Consider the following 11,531-nt stretch of genomic DNA (forward strand, 5'->3'; position numbering starts at 1 on the left):
CATGAATCATTTATAAAAAAAACTTACTGATTTTATGATTAACTGTCAATGAGCTCACATCATAGATGTGCATTTCCTCCCACTTAGCCAACACAAGAGTAGCATAGCTGTTTGCTACTGGGGTCCCCATTGCTACCCCTAAAAGCTGTAGATAGATTACATCATTAAAGATGAAAATATTATTTTCTAAAATTAATTCCAACATTGAACAAATTAAAAAAATGTTGCTCTCCATATAGTCACTATACTTAATTAGAAACTCTCTTATGTACTGTACCCCTAGATCATTGGGAATCATAGTAAAAAGGAATATTATATCCATTGTCACAAGCAGGACATCATTACATGATTTGGTCTGTAAAAACAACCTCATAGCAAAGAGGAAATCACTGGTTTCCTTCATGTAGCTATTACTATACTTTAGTAATGGCTTTAACTGCTGATCAAGATATTTAGAAATTGCTGTGGTAGCCCATTGCCTGCCTCAAACTATTGGTCTCATAGGAAGAAAGTATAAGTTCTTATGAATTTTAGGAAGGCCATAAATAATCAGACACGTAGGATGTGCAACATACAAATAATTATATAAATCTGGGGTAATAGCTGACTCCATAAGAGAGTCATATAAAAATGATTTCACCTTATAAATCATTCCCCCGGATTTACTATCCTTCCATGCAGGACTAGCTTAGTCATGCCGCTTGAGCTCTTAATCTTACATGGAGCATGTAAGAGTGCAGAAGGCATGTCTGAGAACAGAGCTCTCAAAATATACACACCTCTGCAATGAAGAACAGCAGACAAGTCCAAAATGAATGAGTGAGACCACTCATAGGTGTATGCATACCCCCAGCAACATCCCCCAACGAATTTAACCATATGGTGCATGGGTTTGCCCATCACTTAGCTATGGTTAATGCAGCTTAAATGGCAGAAGAGGATAAAAAGCAAGATATATGCTAATGAAGCAGTATAGCAATAGTGTAGTTGGTAGAGCATTCACTTTACGAGGAGTCATGCCCGGTTTGAGTCCCACTGCAGCACTTTGCATGTCAAATCACTTTATGATCAATGTTTTTATTTGCATAACCTATGAAATAATGTATATTTGTGAACTGGAGTACTGCATTAAATGCAGCTGTGAGGTGTCAGTGTCATAATGCTGCAAAGTCCACAGATAATCACATGTGCCCCATACAGTATATGTACACAGTAATCAGGGATACAAATGGAAGGTAAAATGTGTAATGAATGATAACTCCATACAGCTTCCAAATCCCCCACCTTCCCAAGAACCATTAGACATTACTGTCTAAATTAGTGCAGTGGTAAGTGGGAGTAAGCACTAGTAAGCAAGTGTAAGCACTATTAAGCAGTAGTAAATGGGAGTAAGCATATGTAAGCATTAGTAAGCAGGTTTCAGCCTGTTTACATGGGGGTAAGCAATGCACACACAGGTTAAGCAATATTGAAGCTAACTCTCTGTAAGCATATTTAACTGGAGGTTAGCATTGCTTACCATCATGCAAACCCACTTACAATTGCTTAAAAGTGCCTTTATCACTCTGTATGCAACAGCCGCTGTTCTGGCCAGAAACAAAATAAACAGCCTTTGCAGGGCTTGAACCCAGGACCCTGTACACCACAGTCACAGTACTTAACCACTAAGCCATGACAGCAATACATAACATTGAGGTATCACTAACCAAATCCTCACTATAGTAAAATAAAACTGAACATGTGAAAGGAATCTATATACAGTCTTATGTTCTATAACCTACTACATAACATAAATATGTGAACTGGAGTACTGCAGTAAGCCCAGATGTGAAGTGTAATTGTAATAAAGTGTTGAAGTCCCCTAATAAACACAAGGACCCCATACAGTGTACGTACACATGAGTCATGGATACCAGACACATATATAACATGTAATGAATAATAAATCAATGCCAAAAAGCAAATATAATGCAAATTAAATATTAACCAATGCTAAGCATTGCACAGGCCAGCTTAGTTGGTGTAAGCAATGTGTAGGCCAGCTAGCTCAATTTGCACATTGGTATACCCCTTTAAACAATACCAACATTAGGTAAGCAGGTTTGCCCATAGCTTAGCCTTTTCAAAACCATCCAATCATGGCAAAGTGCGGGAAATCGGCCCTATTTAAACCCAACAGGTAGGAATACATCTCATAACTGGTTGTAGCTTCCCCTTGCAGGCACTATGTCTGGAATGGGAAAGGGTGTGCACTTTCGGGTGCAGCGCTGGGGCATCCAGGAGTCCAGAGTCATGGCAGGAATCCTAGTCAAAGACCATGAGCAAAGACTGCTGCAGGGCCAGTACCAGGGTTCCTAATATAAAGCAGAAGCCTGAGACCATCTCACCCGTGACCTCACCAGTGCCACTGGCATTCTCTGAATTGTTAAGCAGGTCAGGCATCACTATGCCAACCTGAAGTGGTGAAAGGGTGATCTCTTGGATCAGTGAATCCAAGAGGCTAGGAAGACAGGGGAGGTCCCAGCTGTGTGCAAGTATCACTCCACTACCTGTTTAATAATTACCATCTCATGTATATTATGGATAGGTATGGCTAAATATTCCTCTTATGCCCTTCACAGTGGGAAGAGAGTGGGCTACAAACTGGGAGGCCCATGGATGTCGCTTGGAGAGGTTGTGATGCGAGGCAGGTAACTAATACTCTTGCATGTACTGTCATAGGAAATAAATCTAAAATTATTAGTAAGTTAATTGCGTGTATAAGACCTGCATTGTTTAAGGCAAGTACTGCATACACCAGAGAATATGGCAGGAAGAGTCTCATATAGGTTGTATGTAAATAAAAGCATAATAGCCTGACAATGAAGGTCTAACTGCTGGACTGCATGTGTTTACTCTGGTATCATATGGTAATGTAGATTTGCAATCACTTAATAGTACTGTTGTATTAAGCACTGTGCAACATAAATAAAATGAGTAGAAATGTCTGTATATAACTGGTGTGATCCCCAGAGGTCATTTAGAACAACTGAGAGAGACATAGAGAGAACACATTTAAAAGATAAACAGAATCAAAATAGCAACTGAGATGTGAACTGTTGTATTTTTAGCACACACAGCCATGGTTCGAATCCTGGGAGTAGTAGTAGTCTGCATACAGAATCATACCCCACAACTGTACAGATATGTCCAGAATGTCCAGTAAAGTGGCCCATATCTGCTGCCTGTCACTCTATCCCCCTGGGAAATCAGTGGGCTGATCCCAGATGTATAGGCAGCAAACATGAAATACAACTGATTGTCACACATCTATAAGAACAAACCTGTCACTCCAGCAACCCCCCAAACTGTTATGAAAGTTGTAAGTCAAGTATGTCCATCTACAACCCCATGTTGTCAAGCTATGATCAGAGTGTGTACAGTAACAGAGTGAGATGTATGTGCATAATGCTAACGTGGAATCTGGTACTTTGTATGGCAACATTCAGGTAGTACTAACAAACATTGCTCCCACATGTCCATCAGATAGAAACACTGTGCACAGAAATAAAGGATTGATACCCTGTACTGGTACTGTTTACTTTGGTATTGTATGGCATTGTTATTGTTGCAGTTGCTCTGAATAATAAGGTATCACTCATCACTGTTACCCACACTGTACCACATAATATAACTGTCTATGAAATCCTGTATAAGAGTATTGTAAGTGAATAAAAGTTGAAGAGGGCAATAGTCTACATATGTCCTGGTTCACCTGCATGTGGTCAAGACATGGCCAGAGTCTGTGCAAAAAGAGATGGAAAGGTATGTGCATAACATCAACCTGGAATCTGGGAGTATGTGTAGAAACAGTTAGTTAGTATTAACAAACAATTCACAATTCCTCCATAAGTATACCAGGTAAGAGGTGTATACTGCAGGTAAAACCAGTTCATGTATTTAGTTGTCGACAGCCATACCACTGTCCAAACTAAGACAATAGGGTAGTGTACTAATACTTGTAAGGTACAGATAACAGCACTGACTATAAAAGTAATGTGAACTACAGGAATATAGTAGTTGTTAATTGACACCCCCCCCCCCACCATATCTGCAACAATAAACAAATACCCAACTCAACTGATACGTGATGACTTAACTGTAATGTTGGGACATAGGTTCATAGGTTCATACTAGGCTATCTGCCCGAGGGCATTTATAAGCCTAGCCCATTGTTTTGTGGCTTACGCCACCCCTTTAGTATGGGGAACTATACCCATTATTTTGCTGTGCCTCTGTCGAGCAGTGACACTGAGGTAATTCCTGGGGTATATCTGCGATCTCCCATCCATTGGTCAAGATTTCTCTTGAACAAGGCCAGCGAGGTGCTCTGCCTCACATGTACCGGGATTTTGTTCCACAGCATAGGGAGTCTTTGGGTGATGAATCTATCTCTCCAGCACGTCCTATTAATAGCCGTGTCGAGGTTTAAGTCTCCGCCCTTGTGGCTCTGATGGATCTAGATTTTTTGAGGTGAAGCATATTCATCAAATCTGGGTTTGACATGGCCTTGTATGTTAGGCAAAGGTCACCTCTGAGCAAGCGGTAAGCGACTGAATAGAGCTGGAGTTCTTTCAGTCGGGCAGCATAGGACAGATTTTGAGACCCTTTATCCTTTTGGTGAGGAACTTTTGTGGCCTCTCCAGCTGCTGCAAGTGTCGGGTCAGATACATTCCGAATGGGGCATTGTACTCAATCATTGGTCTGATGAGTGATGAGTAAAGGGAGACTATGACGTCCCTTGATCTAGATGAGAATCCCTTCATGATAAGGTGGGCAATGTAGAAGGACTTCCTAACTACTTTAGCTACATGGGTGTCGAATGACAGACTACTATCAACCTGGGTCCCCAGGTCCCTGATAACTTCTTCTGTGCTCAGTGGATTGCCACCTATTTGGTAGCTAGGGTAACCTTGTTTTTCCCGAAGGGTATGACTATGCATTTTTGGCATTTAACTTTAGGCCGTGGCTCTGGCACCAGTTATCCGTTTCTGTGAGACCCTTCTGAAGGATATCTGTGTCAGATGTGTTTTCTACTATGGCGCCCAGTTTGCAGTCATCTGCAAACTTTGTCAGCCATAACCCTCCTGTGTTTGCTTGTACTTGGAAAAGTAGATGCCAAACAAGAGTGGGCCCAGGACTGAGCCCTGTGGGACACCACTTGTGACAGGCTTTGAGTCTGACATGGCGCCAGCAACTCTGACCCTGTGGGTTCTGTCACTCAGCCAGTTTGCAACCCATCTTGTGATGTATGGGTTAACATTTAAGCTGATGAGTTTTTCAATGATACCCGTGGGGTATTGTATCGAAGGCCTTAGCCAGATCGAGGTAGGCTGTATGGACTGCCTTTCCCTCATCAATGGCTTTGGTGACTGTTTCGAAAAAGTCAACCAAGTTTAAAAGGCATGATCTGCCTTTGACAAAGCCAAACTGGGTTGGATACAAAGTCTGCAGATTCCCTATGTCTTTATTTATGAGGTCCATTATGATCCTCTCCATGGCTTTGCAGATAAGGCTTGTCAAGCTAATGGGCCGGTAATTTCCAGGGTCTGTGGAGGCACCGCCTTTGTGAAGTGGGACCACAGTTGCAGTGCGCCACTCTGGGTACGTATCCAGAGGTAAGACTTTGATTAAACAGCTGTCCTAGCTGTGGGTTTAATTCCTCATTGAGTTCGTGGAGCACACAGCCGGGGACACCATCGGGTCCCATGGATGCTGTGTTTTTTGCTTTGGAGAGAGCAGTTCTCACTTGGGCGCTGGAGATGTTTGGGGGGCTGCACTCATTTGGTATAGATATCTCTCCTTTTAGGGGGGAGGGGGGGGAGAAGTTTGCACTGAACCTGTCAGCCAGTATGTTGGCAATGTCTGTAGGATCAGTAATCTTCACATCATTTTGAACTAGTTCTGAGCATATCTGGGAGTTTCCTCCTAGGTTTCTAACATAGCTAAAGAAGGCCTTATGATTGTCTTTTGAGTCTTTAGCTATTTTTCTCTCGAAATTTGCTTTGGATGATTTTATGAGAGCTCTTAGTTTTTTACTTATAGTGATCAAGGGTGTCTTACCTTTTAAGGATTTTGCTCTATCTTGTAGTAGCTTCCTCCTTTTGTTGTAGAGTTTGTTTATGGCTGGGGTCCACCAGACTGGACGCTTTCCTTTGGTACAAAGAGTCTTTGTTTTGCTTGGGATTGCCTTATCCATGCAGTCCTGCAGGTGCTGGTAGAAGGCGTTTGTAAGTGATTCAGCGGCTTGAGTATTGTTTTCCGCCGGCTCGGGGGCCTGAAAGGAGACCACACTAGTCTTTAGAAGTGTGAAGTCGGCTTTTGAGAAGTTCTTTACTGTGGTCTTTTTTATTTCAGGTGGGGTGGGATGAGGACCTCCAGCGAGATTAGTTTGTGATCTGATCTCACCAGTGAGGGGTATACTTCCGGTGTTAAACATTGTGCTCCCATGTTCGTGATGATGAGATCAAGTATGTTATCTCCTCTTGTGGGGATGGTGACTAGTTGTTCCATGGCATTTGAGTTTATGAATTCCAGGAACTTTTGGGCTAGGGTGTTTGGGCTTGAGTAGTGTTCCCAGTCTATATTAGGGTAATTGAAGTCACCTAGTATGATGGTGTTTGGTGATACATTTATCCCCTCTAGTGTTTTCAGGAAGGCCATGTGAGTTTCCTGAGTTTGTGAGGGTGGCCTGTAACATGCTACAATTTGCAGAGCAGTCTTGCCTATGGTTAATTGCACCTGGATGGTCTCCGATGCATCGTGCGTTGCCACCAGTCTTGAGGTGTGGGTGTCCTTGATGAATATGGATACCCCCCCTCCTTTCTTGGTATTGTCCGGATTTTGGGGCCGGAACGCATGATATGAGGTAAAACCTGATAGCGCTGGGGTGCTCTCAGGAGCCTTGAACCAGGTTTCTGTCACAGCACAGAGATCGATGTTCTCCATACTGAGAAGGGCCTTGAGTGCATGCATTTTGAGATTTAGACTTCTGGCATTGAGCAGCATTACCCTTAGTTTTTTTCCTTTTTTGTGTTCTAGGGTGGTAGGTTTAGAATTTGAGCCTTGCCTAAAAAAGGCACTATGGGGTGGCAAGAGCCTTTGCCAATATCCGGAATCCCAGGGGTGACAGGTGCAAGCCGTCCCTTGCGAAGCAGCGTGGCTTGTCCAGCATGTCATCCCAGGCAGACAGATACTGGATCCCCTTTGAATGACACCAGTGTTTAAGCCAATTGTTAAAGCTGATCATCTTATCTCTGTATTGTGGCATCATTCTTGGTGAAGGTAGGATACTGCTCAAGGTCAGGGTCATACCTGCCTGGGCTACATAATCAGAGAGCTCCTCAATGTCTCTTTTCATGTAGTCCAAGGAGGTACGTCTCAGGTCGTTTACACCAGCGTGGACAATGACTGAGTCATATTTGTACCTGCTGTTGAGAGACCTGAGTGCTTGCGTTATGTGGCGGATTCTAGCCCGACAGGCAGCTTACTGTGACCTTCTCCTTACTCAGTCTGGTGAGCGGGACGTCAGTGTGTCTGACTATGGAGTCACCAATGACTAGTGTGTCTGGCATTGTGTTTGGCCTTAAGGGCTGTGACTGTTTGACACTCTGACTGTGAGGTCTATGTGTTGCGGGTGTTGTGTTCTGAGGTGGTGGTTGTTTGGGTGTCTGCTTTGGTGGCCTCTGCTGTTTTGGTAGATTTTTGATCAGAGCCTCGAGTATGTCTTTGTGTGTTTATGTGTATGATTTGAGGTTGTAATGGTACTATGTGAGACTGGGTCTATAGTGTATGTGGTAACCTTCTCCTCCTGACTGGTCTTGCCAGTCCTATGTTGAGAGAGCTCAGCCTCCAGTTTGGCCGTATAGTTGCATCTCTCGCATGTATTTGTGTTTTGTGGGAGGAGGAAAGGGTTGTCTGTGTACATGAGGCAAATGAAACATTGCCTCAATATTCCCAGGTTCACCAGCTGAGCAGGAGAGGACACTAGCAACTGATCCCTCGACATGCTAGAAGGGTAGATGAAAAACTTTAAAAAGATTCCGGGGACGTGGGTGACCGAGAAATGGGGGTTGCCTTTTGGGGTACTATCTATGACAAGAGTGCCGTATCAAGGTAATAAGTACTGTAGGAGCAAGTGCTAGGTTTAATAGATAGAGAATAGTCTACTTGGAGTCAAGTAGAGTTGATCTTTTAGTTATAGGATACGCTGATTTGATCAGTAGTATAGTTCGAGGAAGGTAGTTTTAAGGGAAAATTTGAAGAGTGGACTTTAGGTAGCCGAATAGTTTAAACCTGCTTAACTGGCACTGCCCTAGTGTGCAACAGTGGCAGCTCAGCTAAATCGCTCTAAATCGCTAACACGCGTTTAGCTGCTTTATACCAGGGGCTGGAAAAGCTAGAAACTGGCCCAAAACGACCAATAAACTACTAGTTACTGGCTGAAACCTCACAAAACTGGACAAAAGGCAGCTCAATGCTTCCCACTCCCACTGGTAAGCAAGGTAGCTTTCCTTCCCCCAAATAAGGCAAGGAAACAGTACACAGGAACTACAACCAAAGCCCAGGAATCAGCAACTCTGAAACTGGACTAAACTAGTAAAGCAGGAAAGCAAGGTAGCTTCCCTTCCCCCAAATAAGGCAAGGAAACAGTACACAGGAACTACAACCAAAGCCCAGGAATCAGCAACTCTGAAACTGGACTAAACTAGTAAAGCAGGAAGAACAAGAGATATTTTTTCTTTTTTTCTTTTTTTTCACAAAACAGGCAGAAACAGGTACAGCAAACACTTATAAATGCTATGAATCAGCTACTACAGCTTACACAGAAGAATTTGCTACAAATACAGTCAAATAGTAACAAACAAGGATTCCAAGTGCAATATTAAGTTAAATGCAGTAAAAACAGCTTCAATGTAACAGAAAGGCAGGCGAAATACAGTTGCTAGGTATTCAGATGTGGAAAGCAACAAAAATATACTTAGTATCAAGAAAAGTCACTTATTCAGCTCTCTGCAGCCTGGATTACTCTGCTGGCCCACATGGAGTTTGTGCTGAGTAGGTACAAGCTGAAAGTTTTATACCAGGGGGCTGGAAAAAGCTAGAAACTGGCCCAAAACGACCAATACACTACTAGTTACTGGCTGAAACCTCACAAAACTGGACAAAAGGCAGCTCAATGCTTCCCACTCCCACTGGTAAGCAAGGTAGCTTCCCTTCCCCCAAATAAGGCAAGGAAACAGTACACAGGAACTACAACCAAAGCCCAGGAATCAGCAACTCTGAAACTGGACTAAACTAGTAAAGCAGGAAAGCAAGGTAGCTTCCCTTCACCCAAATAAGGCAAGGAAACAGTACACAGGAACTACAACCAAAGCCCAGGAATCAGCAACTCTGAAACTGGACTAAACTAGTAAAGCAGGAAAAACAAGAGATATTTTTTTCTTTTTTTCTTTTTTTTTTTTCACAAAACAGGCAGAAACAGGTACAGCAAACACTTATAAATGCTATGAATCAGCTACTACAGCTTACACAGAAGAATTTGCTACAAATACAGTCAAATAGTAACAAACAAGGATTCCAAGTGCAATATTAAGTTAAATGCAGTAAAAACAGCTTCAATGTAACAGAAAGGCAGGCGAAATACAGTCGCTAGGTATTCAGATGTGGAAAGCAACAAAAAATATACTTAGTATCAAGAAAAGTCGCTTATTCAGCTCTCTGCAGCCTGGATTACTCTGCTGGCCCACGTGGAGTCTGTGCTGAGTAGGTACAAGCTGAAAGTTTTATACCAGGTGGCTGGAAAAGCTAGAAACTGGCCCAAAACGACCAATAAACTACTAGTTACTGGCTGAAACCTCACAAAACTGGACAAAAGGCAGCTCAATGCTTCCCACTCCCACTGGTAAGCAAGGTAGCTTCCCTTCCCCAAATAAGGCAAGGAAACAGTACACAGGAACTACAACCAAAGCCCAGGAATCAGCAACTCTGAAACTGGACTAAACTAGTAAAGCAGGAAAGCAAGGTAGCTTCCCTTCCCCCAAATAAGGCAAGGAAACAGTACACAGGAACTACAACCAAAGCCCAGGAATCAGCAACTCTGAAACTGGACTAAACTAGTAAAGCAGGAAAAACAAGAGATATTTTTTCTTTTTTTTTTTTTTTTCACAAAACAGGCAGAAACAGGTACAGCAAACACTTATAAATGCTATGAATCAGCTACTACAGCTTACACAGAAGAATTTGCTACAAATACAGTCAAATAGTAACAAACAAGGATTCCAAGTGCAATATTAAGTTAAATGCAGTAAAAACAGCTTCAATGTAACAGAAAGGCAGGTGAAATACAGTTGCTAGGTATTCAGATGTGGAAAGCAACAAAAATATACTTAGTATCAAGAAAAGTCGCTTATTCAGCTCTCTGCAGCGTGGATTACTCTGCTGGCCCACGTGGAGTCTGTGCTGAGTAGGTACAAGCTGAAAGTTTTATACCAGGGGGCTGGAAAAAGCTAGAAACTGGCCCAAAACGACCAATAAACTACTAGTTACTGGCTGAAACCTCACAAAACTGGACAAAGGCAGCTCAATGCTTCCCACTCCCACTGGTAAGCAAGGTAGCTTCCTTCCCCAAATAAGGCAAGGAAACAGTACACAGGAACTACAACCAAAGCCCAGGAATCAGCAACTCTGAAACTGGACTAAACTAGTAAAGCAGGAAAGCAAGGTAGCTTCCCTTCCCCAAATAAGGCAAGGAAACAGTACACAGGAACTACAACCAAAGCCCAGGAATCAGCAACTCTGAAACTGGACTAAACTAGTAAAGCAGGAAAAACAAGAAATATTTTTTCTTTTTTTTCTTTTTTTTCACAAAACAGGCAGAAACAGGTACAGCAAACACTTATAAATGCTATGAATCAGCTACTACAGCTTACACAGAAGAATTTGCTACAAATACAGTCAAATAGTAACAAACAAGGATTCCAACTGCAATATTAAGTTAAATGCAGTAAAAACAGCTTCAATGTAACAGAAAGGCAGGCGAAATACAGTTGCTAGGTATTCAGATGTGGAAAGCAACAAAAAATATACTTAGTATCAAGAAAAGTCGCTTATTCAGCTCTCTGCAGCGTGGATTACTCTGCTGGCCCACGTGGAGTCTGTGTCCTATTGTTTGATAATTATTAAAATCTGTTTCTATGCATGTGCTATGTTGAAATCCTCCAACACTGGTAACATGGTGCCATCAATGTACCTGCATGCTGTTGTAATTACCACTGTGGTCCCCTATATGCATGTGCTCTGTTTGCTATGGAACTGCTCCATATCTGGTTTCTGGGTTAGTGGGAATATCTATGCATGTTGTTATACCTAATCCTGGATTGTGTTGACTATTACTAACCCAGATATGTTGATAAAACATAAACACCATAGCACGTATAGGAATGCGGGTCCCAGCAGACCCACCTGTCCCATCTCAGCTGGCCGTGGCACCA

The sequence above is a fragment of the Protopterus annectens genome, chromosome 5.part0 (genome assembly GCF_019279795.1).
Source record: "Protopterus annectens isolate FY-2018-M chromosome 5.part0, PAN1.0, whole genome shotgun sequence".
In the NCBI taxonomy this organism is placed as follows: Eukaryota; Metazoa; Chordata; order Ceratodontiformes; family Protopteridae; genus Protopterus; species Protopterus annectens.